We start from the raw sequence: 12,325 nt of genomic DNA, 5'->3' as shown, positions 1-12,325 counted from the left end.
TCTTAAATGTTATGAATATTATCATTATAAAATACTAATAAGCTTAAATAAATAAATAAAAAAGATATATAATAATAGAAGAAATATTATAAACTATTTTTGCGTTTTTAAACTTATGTTTTAAAATTAAAACTAAAAGTTGATTGAAGTCCTATTAAAATGAAAATAAGTAAATATTTTTAAAATACTGCTTTTTAAAGTTGCGGGGGTCAAAAATTACGTTCTTACAGCTGTCTCTCTTTGCTTGGAAACACGAAGAGTTTTCGAAGCAAAGAATAATAAGCAACATAATTGATTTATGACCCGACGCTTATTCAAAAGAAATTAAAGATAGCTAAAAAGATTGTGACCGAGCCGTGGTATTTGAGCTGCCTACATATCCTTGGCTATATAGGAATCAGGCCACGTGTAGTTCAGAAGTGAGAAGAGTGATGGAGTATACCGAGGTGGCGAGCCGATTGAGGTACCGTCGAGGTCCCAGTCTGTGATATCTGCCATTACATCAATAATAAAAGGAAAAATTACAGCAAAAATAAAAGAAAAATACAAGATCCTATCTACCTTCTTGTCTCGAATCTTCCTTAAATCTCCACTTGATCCTTCAACATGAAATTGAAAATTCACCCTATTCTTCAGGTGGGCATCCTGCTGACTTGAATTTTAAGAAAAATGAAAGTTGACCCTGTTCTTCAGACGGGCTCTTGCTGCTTCGACTTGAAATAAACATGAAATTTGAGTAGACTTGAGCTTGCAAACCTTGTTTTTCAGGTGGGCTCGTGCTACTTCTGATTTGAACAAAAAATTTCCCCTATTCTCCAAGAGGAATCCTACTATCTTTGACTTGAATCTTGAAAACTGAAAATTGACCATTCTTCAGGCAGGCTCTTGCTGCCTCTCTGATTTGAACTTGTAAACTAAAAGTTGACCATGTTCTTCAGGCGGGCTCCTGATGCTTCTCTGATTTGAACTTGTAAACTGAAAGTTGACACTTTCTTCAGGCGGGCTCCTGTTGCTTCAACTTGAAAGAAACTGAAAGTTGACCCTGTTCTTCAGGTGGGCTCCTGGTGCTTCTCTAACTTGATCTTGAAAACTTAAAGTTGACCCTATTCTTCAGGCGGGCTCCTGGTGCCTCTGACTCGAACTTGAAAAATAAAAGTTGAACCTGTTCTTCAGGCGGGATCTTCCTGCTTGATCTTGAAAGAAATTAGAAGTTCTGGTACTTCTCTGATTTGAACCTGAAACCAATTTCTGAAACATTGCCCCTCGTTCTCTAGGTGGGTGCCTGCAATCAAAAATAACAAAACAAACAAAATTTTCTGGCTCAGTTTGCACTAGAAAGATTTGTGAGTTATTAGCAAAACTATAAATCACCTATGCTATTGATGAAGGATGCAATAATGAGAGTAAAATTAAAGACTCGACTAGGATGTGAATCTCTTGTGAGATTGAGCTTAAGGAAAACTATAAACTCAGCTTGACTAAACTAAAAATTGACCCTATTCTCCCGGCGGGACCCTTGAACTCAAGGAAAACTAAAAACTAACAAATTAAGAAAACTAAAAACTGACTCTATTCTCCAGGCAGGACCCCTGGACTCAAGTAAAACTAAAGACTAACAACTTAAGGAAACTAAAAACTGACCCTATTCTCCAGGCGGGACCCCTGAACTCAAGTAAAACTAAAGGCTAACAACATAAGAAAACTAAAAACTGACCCTATTCTCCAGACGGGACCCCTGAACTCAAGTAAAACTAAAGACAAACAACTTAAAGAAACTAAAAACTGACCATATTCTCTAGGCGGGACCCCTGAATTCAAGGAAAACTAAGATTAACAACTTAAGGAAACTAGAACTGACCCTATTCTCCAGGCGGGACCCCTGAACTTAAGTAATGCCAAAGATTAACGATTTAAGGAAACTAAAACTGACCCTATTCTCTAGGCGAGACCCCTGAACTTAAACGCTAAAGACTAACAACTTAAGAAAACTAAAATTGACCATATTCTATAGGCGAGACCCCTGAACTTAAGGACAACTAAAGATTAAAAACTTAAGAAACTAAAAACTGACCTCATTCTCCAGGCAGGACCCCTGAACTCAAGGAAATCCAAAGATTAACAACTTAAGGAAACTAAACTAACAACTTAGGGAAAATTAAGATGCAACCCTATTTTTCAGGCGGGACTCCTGAACTTAGTGAAAGCTAAAGATTAACAAACTAAGGATACTAAAACTGACTACTTAGGAAAAACAAAGATTTGACCATATTTTCCAAGCGGGATCCTAAACTAAAAGAAAGCTATAGACTCTTCTCGACTAGGGGTATGCCTAGGAGGTACGATTCTTCTCAACTAGGAAAAACGCCTAGGAGATAATGGTCTTCTCAACTAGCGGAATGTCTAAGAGGTAAAAACCTTCTCAAACAGCCTTTATGCTAACAAAATTTGGGCACGACACCCGAATGTTTCAAGATTCCAAGCCTTGATTTGGATATAGTCTTCGTCCCTGTTCCAAACAAAGAAAACTTGTGAGTTTAAAACATGGTGGTTGGTTTGTGGCCTTGACCTTGAGGGCGATTGCTCCTTCACTTGCCATGATAAATTTGATTTCAACTTGAAAGGCCTTGCTTGTTTATTGACTAACCACTTTCTCTGTCACCCTTATCACAGAAAATACCTCTGATCCATTCAAGCCCAATACCCTTCATTTGTTGCATTGTGCTCATGAATTGACATATACCGAACCTTTGCATTTCACATGAATCCCAAAACACGTCAATTGCCACCCACTCAATGCGCATACTACACTTTCCTGACTTATGCCACTTTGACGTGCTAGCCAAACTCTGTTTTGTGCAATTGAAAAGCTGGTAGCAGATTTTGAAGTCATTTCGTACTTGTTCTAGCAAAACAGACTCAAGAGGACTTAAACAAAGCAGGAAGAACATAGTTAAGGGGACAATGGAAAAAGATGACATTTAACAAGAAAATCACCAAGTAGAAACTTATCAGATGTGGATACCAACTCTAATGACCGTGACATGCATTTTGGATTAAGTGTCCTAATCTATCAAGCAAGTATAATGTTCAACTCTTGTTGTACCTCTAAGTCGTGTGGGCTTCAACACTCTGATTATCCTATCTGATTCACTGTCCTTATTCGACTTGTAGTGCCCGAAAGGGTTTTCACCATCAAGCCTACTCTCATTTTGTTCTTTCTCTTAACTCACCGTTTCCTTATAGTGTCTGTGAAGGTTTTCACCAATAAGACTCTCTCATTTTGTTCTTTCTTCTTTTTCCTCTAATTCTGTAGATGAAAAGGTATTAACTATGATAAAAATATCATATGCTCTTGGCATGGCTAACTCAGCACTCTCAAAGATTATCTGGGATGTCTTTTTTAGACTGTAATGTAGCTTTTGGATAGGATTAGAAAGAAAGGATATCATAAAGGCTCAAAATAACTAAGACAACTGGGTTAATTTATTTACAACTTTTGGAATCCATTTTAAAACTTTGTACCAATTTCTAAAACAAGAGAATTTGATTCTTTTTTTTGAGATGGAATTTCTAAAAAAATATTGCCCCACTCTTGACTTCGTGGGATTATGAAATATTTTATTTGGCGCGATCGAACCACAAGGCTGTCTACGTATCTTGTGGTGACAAGAATTAGGTCGAACATAGTTCAAAAGAATACTTTTTTGTTGCTATTTTTCTTTCTTTCTCTTTTTTTTTTCTTTTTTCCTTTTTTTTTTGAAATGAACTTTCTAAAAAAACCTTATGGGGCATGGATTTTCTTTTTTTTATGACTCTAATTTGATTCCAAAAGAGGGGATGTCAAATAAATTAGAATAGGCTCAAAAGGGTACCGAAGGATATAAAGTGTTTAGGTAGCTGAAAGAGGGTCTCCCAATCTCTGAAAATGCCAAGTATAACACATGCAACTTGAGGACGAAAAACGAAGATCATGCATGGCATTTCTTTTGCAGCATCGACATTGATATCACATATATGCCTTCCACTTTTTTGTAGTGCCTTGTCAAGTACAAAACTCTTGTTGGGTAATTTCTCCTTCACAATAGATGTCCTCTATCAATTTGGAGCAAAGTTTTTTGGCTTTATCTCGTAAATTGAGATGTACTGGAACTCAAAACTGCTCGCTTCAAATTGCCTGGGGCGCATTCTCTTGTAACAAATTCTTATAGTCCTTTTTACTTCCCAAACTATCTGCCCTAGTTTCACATAATTGGGGCTTTAAATGATCTCAAAATGTCCAAATCTTTTCTTGTTTCCCTCAAATGTCTCTGTCATCTTCAAAACTTGTTTCATTACTTCATGATTAGACTAACTTTCAAGACCAGGCTGAGAATTCCTCGTGCAAGTCATGTCACTAGAGTCAGCACAAAAAGAACTATAAAAAGAAAAGAGAATTGAACAAATACATATTAGAAATAACAGAAAGCAGGAAATTGCATTAGACAGACGGTAAAAGGGTTTGAACAACAAAACAAGCAAAATAAACTAGGGTTACAACCCTGGAACAAACCTAGACAACACTAAACGAGTTACTACGACTAAACGAACTAGGAAAAATAAAAGGATAGAAGGGTTTGAGTCACAAGACAATATTCGAATTACAACCCTGAAATAACCCGGACAACATAAATGACAATAAAATAAACCACCAAGACTCTTCCCCGGCTGGCCAAGAGAGGAACGTCTTTCCAATTACCAAGCTTGACATCTTAGCCACTGAATTACATATCAATATTACCAAGACCATCACCAATTTCATTACATTGACCTCAGAAAATTGTTTTTAGGTCCTTTTTGCCAACTCGTTCTTAAGATCAACTTCTGGCACCGAAACTGATAGCGCTAAAAATTTCGCGGTGACTGGCCCTCCAAGGGATTCAGAAAAGTTCTCATATTCCTTTTCAACACAAATCATGCCCACCATATGCATCTAATTATGAACAGGCAATAGACTTTGGCTAGTATCCACTGCATCTAGATTTTGCACGGTAATGGCACCTGCATTAATAAGCTTTTGGACTGCTCTTTTTAGATGCCAACACTTTTCTATACGGTTCCCCGGGGCATTAGAGCAATATGCACACCTTTGAGAATAATCAAAATTCTTTGGAAGTGGGTCCAGAATTTTTATCTGAATCGGCTTCAACATGTCCAATTGCCTCAACCTTTGGAACAAACTGGCATATGATTCTCCAATAGGAGTGAAAGACTTCTCCTTTTGTTGCTGCCTTTTCATTTTGTACTCTGGCCTCGGTTGGAACCTTTTGTGGTTAGGTATTTGATATGCTTGTGGAGGTAGGTAAGACATTTGTGAATGTGGTGTAGGTCATTGTGGGTCTTGTGGATGTGGAGCATATGGCGGTGCTTCGTAGATAGAATACCGGAAAGGTAAGGTATGACTTTGGGGATTTTGTGGAGAGAAATATCATTGAGGAGGATTTTCTGGAGTACGTGGATATTCATGTGGTCGATGTTGAGGATGAAAGCGTTGAGCAGGAACGCCCACTGGATCTTGTCGTTGGTGGGGCTCAACAATATTAGGAGGGTTATTTTTGGGAAAGGTAGTTAGAGAACGAACGAAGGAGCTACTAGGAAGGTTAGGAAAGCTGTGATAAGCGGGAAAATTTGGAGAATATGGCCGATCATTTGACACTATGACCGGAGCTTGGGTAAGGGCAACATCTAGGAAGTTAGGTGGTGGCAGAGGTAGTGCCTTCCCAGTCATCCAGGCTTGATACATGTCCTCCATGTATTGTCTCAACATCCTTATCTCTTCAACTGACCCACTGTCTTGTTCAACCAACTGCTTTCGGGTACTAGTATCGACTAACTCAACTCTGTTGTCGTCTTCCATTGCCTTTCAACTTTATGTTGTAGGAAAGAGTTACCAGTTTAAGAACCACAAACTAACTACCCTTGTACTATAATGAAGATAACAAAGAAGAACAAAATGAAGTCATCATGTTAGAGTTAGAACATTTAACATAAGATAATCTCACATTATGTGCAATGCACCTAGTTACAGTTATCTGTTCTAAAATGACTCGATGGTACGAAGGTCATATGGTATCATCCCAATTTTACTCCCATTGTCCTTTTCTTCTTCATTTCCTCTCTTACGCTCCTTGATTTGCTCATTTCTTCCTCTCTTTTCTTTTTGATTATCGCTCTTTTCTTGCATCCCGCAGTTTTCTCTCATTTTTTACATCCCACAACTTCATCTCCTTTTTTTTTAATTTTAAAAATAATTTGATCGAACCCTATGTAGGTTGCCTATGTATCATATTCCACATGAATCAAACAAAGCGTAGTTCCAGAAAAATAATGGAAAAAAAACTAAAACAAAAATCTGTTTGGATTTTTCATTTATAATTTGTTTTGGTTTTCCCATACCAAATAGGAAATATGATAACAAAAGACTCGACGAACTCAACTAGACTATGAAAGACTCTGACACCACGTAAAAGACTCAATACTACTGGACAAGACTAGAAAGTAAAAGAAAACATGAAAACAGACTCAAAAATATAAAAAGTTTCCTCAAGTAGCTCCTGAATACAGTGGTCCTGACTGGATAGTCCTGGGGAGTCTGTCATGCTCGAGCTCTGGTAAATGAATCCATACTTGAATGAGAAAAATAAAACCAAATAGATTAGTGACTCGAGACACTATGTGAGACCACAACACCTCCTATTGGACACATGTAAGACATGATTGGGTTATTTTTGCAAAATAACCTACGTGGGAAAATGTGGCTATTAGTGCAAACTCAACAAAGGTGACTTCTAAGATGTGGAAATACATCACTAAGGCTTACGTGGACACATGTAAGACATGATTGGGTTATTTTTGCAAAATAACCTACGTGGCCAAATGTGGGTATTAGTGCAAACTCAATAAAAGTGACCTCTAAGACGTGGAAATACATCACTAAGGCTTATATGGCTTCAAACTCTCAATAATCATGGCCCTAGAAATTACTTCGCAAAAATGACCCATTTTGCGAAAATGGCCGATATGGCTAAACGTGACTAGAGATGCAAATTCAACAAGGACGGGCCTTAAAGTAATATGACACCTAATTTTGGACTCAAGATTCTAAGACATAGGTCACTGAACCACTTTCGCAAAAATGACTCCATTTTGCAAAAATGGTCGATGTGGCCAAAAGTGGCTAGACATGCAAATTCAATAAGAATGGACCTTAAAACTGAGAGGACACCTTGCTAGTCATGCAAGATTTGGCTATGACCCCTGAAGCCAAGAAGCTAAGACTCACTAGGAAGAGGAGGAAGATCGGACCCTATGTGGATTGCCTACATATCCCGCCCTGAAAGACGAGAATCAGGTATGCGTAGTTCAGAAAGATTGGATATGGGATAGAACTTGAAAAAAAAAACTAATTTTGGAGAAAACATATTGGATTTTCTTTTTTAATTTTTCAATTTTTTCTTCTTTTTTTTTTTGAAAAAATTGTGAAAGAAAAATAAAAGTGGGCCCTACTTGCTTTATTTTTATACTTCACCCTCTTTTCTTCTCATTCGTACCCAACAAATATTGGTCTGCCCAATGACTTTTTTACCCTTAAAAAGTACAACATGTAACATATAGATATTAAATATCTTTTTTGGCCACGAGCCCACTTTGACGTAATTTGGATAGGCCTCCTACAAAAGAACACAGTGCCTGGGACCGAACCCTACTAGGTCTAAGTGACATGATGCAAATAAGAATGACCTAAAGACTGACCTAAGTTTGGGGTTCGCTAGACGAGGCAATTCGGGGCGGCACGTGATAGATGGTGGCTGCTCTAGCTGTCCGCCCACTCCACGCTCCCACGCCACCCCCCCTAATAACACGGGTGACTCACGTAAAGGCTGTGTACACTCAAATGTACTCCAGAAGACTTGTTGCAGAAAGAAGATCCATGGTTATGCAAATGATGACATTTTATAAAGCAGTAAACAAAGAAAAGCGAGAAACAAATAAACCACAAAAATAGGAAATAAAACAAACAAACCAAATAAAGAAAATAAAAAAAATGCCTAAACTGAATATCCTAAAAAGCCAACAAGATCAAGTATTAGCTCGAACTTACACTCCGCAGCAGAGTCGCCAAAGCTGTCATACCCCTATTTTTCACCTTACTAACCCTTTTTAAAGATAAAAAAGAACTTTGAAACTCAAAAGGATTTTCAAATAGATAGTGACAAAGAATTGTGTTCAAAAAGATTTTTCAGAGTTGCCACCTTCATCCTTCGGTGTGTTAGGTCACCATTTTTTAGAAATAATTTTTCCTTTTAAAACACTTGGACTAAAAAATTAGTTTGCACCAGAGTTTTAGGTAAGGAGGTTCATTTGACTCGAGGAGAAGATGTTAGGCATTCCCCGAGTCCCGTAACTAGTACGGTTGCATATTTTCTCTAGTGAGTTTTAAAAAATATTCTAATTGAGGCAAAACACACGAAAGAAAATAAACACAAAGAGGTTCGAGGTCGTCACCACTTAATAAACAAAAGAAAAGAAAATGACAAAATAAATCTAACTATCCTAAACTACGCCTTCGTGATAATGTTATCTCGGCCTTCTTTTACATTCACTTCGGGGCATTCCCCGGATAATAATATATACAAATTTTACTGGGCATTTCCTTGAATATAAACTAAAGGGAATGGTCTCTCGCCTAGAAATTAAAACAAACAAAATCCTAAAGTTTGTCTATCCGAACATCAACGGCCTAAGCATTCTCCTAGCAGAGAATGCAATAAAAATAAAATAAATAAAGTAAAGTAATAGACTCACTTCCAACCCAATTTCTTTTAGTTGTCTTATAATGTTCATACCCTAGCCCCAAATTGATTTTTAACCAACGACTCCACAAATCCAAACTGTAAAATTCCTTAATATTTCATTCTTTCAATTCAAATCAAAATAGTTTGCTTTCCCGTGATTAATCAACAAACCAAACCAATAAGAGACTAATTAACTTGTTCACGTTATGAAAATTCCCATTTAGACATCAGTAAACATTTAGCACGCTAATGCACGATAAAAATATCAAATGCATATAATTAGGTAAACTAAAAATCAAGCAGAATTTCATTCATTTACATATAAATGCACAAGACAAAAAAAGTTATATTAATCAAGAACAAGTTAAGAAACAGACCTTAGATATATTTTGCCGAATAAAATCAGAAAATGCTTGACACCGGAAAACTTGGACAGCGATAATCTTGAAGGAACCGCAAATCTGCCCAGAAACCTCAAACTTCGACCTTTGACGAGCTCGTCCATAAAGTGACGGGATAGCACTCAATGTAGAGCCAAAATTCATTTTTCGAAATAGGAACCATGACTAACGACTCCAAATGAAACGCTGAAAGACAAACTCACAAAAAACCGTCTCCAACGCCCCAACTCTAATACAGCTTAACATAAGAGAAATCCAATTGTTTTAAAAGGAATTGATGGAGCTTTTGCAAAAAAATAGTTCAATGTCTCTTTCTTGCTCTCTGACTGTGCATGACTTCCCTGTAATCCTCTACAACATTCTTTTTTTTAGGTGGCGACGGCTGGGTGTTTAAAGTGTGGGGCTGGTGGTGATGGAAGGCTGGGTGGGGTTGCCGTTGCTAGGTGGAGGAAGGTGACAGCGGCTGCTTCTTTTAGCAAATTCAATCTGCCATTTTTGTCTTCCTCTTTCTAGATTTCTCAATTTACTCCTCTTAATTGTGTGTGGTTGCTGCTACTAAATCCTAGAGATTAAGTTTTTTTTTCTTTTGTGTTATATTGAGGTGCTAGAATTAATAGTGGCCATTGGATTCAAATGGATGAATGATCAAGATTGAATTATTAAGGGATATGAGTCAGATGGGTAAGGAAAGGGTTTGGGTTAAAAGAAATTGGGAAGAATGAGCCTCTGTCTTGCTGGGCCACTAAAATCCGAAAATAAACTCCCAATTGGCCCAATTTTAATTTTTTCTCATTGAACAAAAATAAAAATAAAAATAGTAATACTACCAAAATATACTAATTAATATTATTTAATAAGAATAAACTATTAAAGTGAACTATATATTAAAATGAGAATATTTTTGGTATTTTTTAAAATGTTATGAATATTATCATTATAAAATACTAATAAGCTTAAATAAATATATAAATAAATAAATAAGGTAAATAAAAATATATAATAAGAGAAGAAATATTATAAACTATTTTTATGTTTTTAAACTTATGTTTTAAAATTAAAATTAAAAGTTGATTGAAATCCTATTAAAATGAAAATAAGTAAATATTTTTAAAATACTGCTTTTAAAAGTTGCGCGGGTAAAAAAATTACGTGCTTACACTAAGTAGCAAAAAGTCTACTCGGGTCACCAAATCCCCAATAGTCACCACACAAGACCGATATACGTGGTCCACAACAATAGTATCGCCCACAGGAGTAGATACATGAACAGATGAAACAAGAGACTCGCGAGGCCAAATAATGAGCAAAATATGACGACACATAGGAAAAAGTGGAACCACTATCAAATAATATAGAGGCATCCCTGTGGCAAACTGAGATAATACATGTGATCACGACATCTAAAGCAATAACATCTGGTCTGGCAGTGAGTGCATAGAAATGGGCATGACCGCCATCTGATCGGTCTACCCCTCTAGGGCGACCCCTAGCTGACTAACTCCTCTGCTGGGATGAACCTCCCATAAGGCGGGGACAAAAACTCTTGATATGACCCAAATCCCCACACTCAAAACAACCTCTACCTGCCACTAGCAATGGGGACTGAAGGGAGCCCCGAGCACCGGGATACCCACTAGAAGAACCAGGCATAGATGATCTCTGAGCTGATGGTGCATGAGACGAACTCTGAGTTGGAAGGGAACTGAGAGATGAGTGGCCCTAATGTGAACTGTGAGGACCATGGCTAGATGATCCACCACGGTGACCTGGACGGGCCGTCTGAGCATGCCTGAAGGGACGACCCCTGCCGTGGTGAAACTAACCTCCAAAATGAACACCACCAAAACTACCAGATCCCTAAGGCCTCTTGACCTCCTTTTCAACTCGCTCCTAGCGGCGAACCGACTCTATCTCTCGAGTAATATCAACCAACTCCTCAAAAGAAGCACCAGACACCCTCTCTCTGGTCATAAGAATCCATAGCTTATATGCGAGGCCATCCACGAACCTCCTAATCCTCTTTCTGTCTGTAGGAACCATCCAAACAACATAACGGGCTAACTCAGAAAATCTCATCTCATACTACATCACAGCCATATCATCCTGACGTAACTGCTCAAACTGTCTGCGCAGCTCCTGTCTGCGGGACTGTGGTACATACTTCTCCAAAAAGAGAATGGAGAACTGCTGCCAGATAAGGGGCGCTACACCAATAGGCCTACGCCTCTCATAAGCCTTCCACCAAGTAAAGGCAGCTCCAAAGAACTGAAAGGTATTGAACGAGACCCCACTAGTCTCCAGAATACCCGCTGTACGAAGCATCCTCTAACACTTATCCAAGAAACCCTGGGCATCCTCGCCCTCTGCACCACTAAAAGTCGGAGGCTGAAGTCTACCAAACCTCTCCAATCTACGCTGCTCGTCATCAGGCATGAATGGAATCATATAATCCTAAACAGGTGCAACCGGCTGGGCTGGTGGTGCCCCGGTGTTTGAAGTCCCTGAACAACTTGCTCGGGTGTACAGGCGGTGGGAGTCTAAGTGCCTCCTCCAGCCTAGGAAGTAGCTGCTATAATGGTAATAATGACCGCCTGAGCAAAACTGGTACACACGGTTAGAATCTGAGCTAAGAAGACCTGGAATAATAATAGACACAGCCGGTAACTGAGTTGGTCCCCCTGGTGCAACCACAACTGGGACATGATCATGAACTGGGGCGCTTGGTAGATCTATAGGTGCTGCCCTAGCTGTTGTGCAGGCTACACCCCTATCCCTACCATGGCCTCGATCGCGGCCTCGGCCTCTAACGGCCCTAACTGGTAGTACTGGTGGCTGTCCATCCTGACCGATAGCACGTGTCCTCATCATCTATAAGAGAATAGAATAATAGAAGTTAAGTTACCAGTATCAACAGATTCGCATGATGAGAATTCAAGAATGTGAAGTTTCCTAAGAGTTCTGTAGCCTCTCGAAGATAAGGACGGACGTCTCCGTACCGAACTGCAAGACTTTACTAAACCCGCTCATGACTCGTGAGACCTATGTAACCTAGGTTCTGATACCAACTTGTCACGACCCAAAAACAAACCTTGT

At 38.5% G+C, this 12,325-nt stretch overlaps 1 long non-coding RNA gene across 1 annotated transcript; it reads right to left on the bottom strand.

Annotated features, from left to right (window-relative positions):
• Positions 1-343: 343 nt before the first annotated feature.
• On the bottom strand, positions 344-9,814 carry LOC142181318 (uncharacterized). The gene is made up of 2 exons (XR_012709985.1): positions 9,209-9,814; positions 344-1,282 (listed from the first exon to the last, which is right to left on the bottom strand). It is a non-coding gene; the product is annotated as an uncharacterized LOC142181318 (long non-coding RNA).
• Between the last annotated feature and the right edge of the window lie 2,511 nt (positions 9,815-12,325).

The sequence above is a fragment of the Nicotiana tabacum genome, chromosome 5, assembly GCF_000715075.1.
Source record: "Nicotiana tabacum cultivar K326 chromosome 5, ASM71507v2, whole genome shotgun sequence".
NCBI lineage: Eukaryota > Viridiplantae > Streptophyta > Magnoliopsida > Solanales > Solanaceae > Nicotiana > Nicotiana tabacum.
The sequence above is the reverse complement of the archived record's forward strand: the minus strand, read 5'-3'. Positions and strand labels throughout refer to the sequence as shown.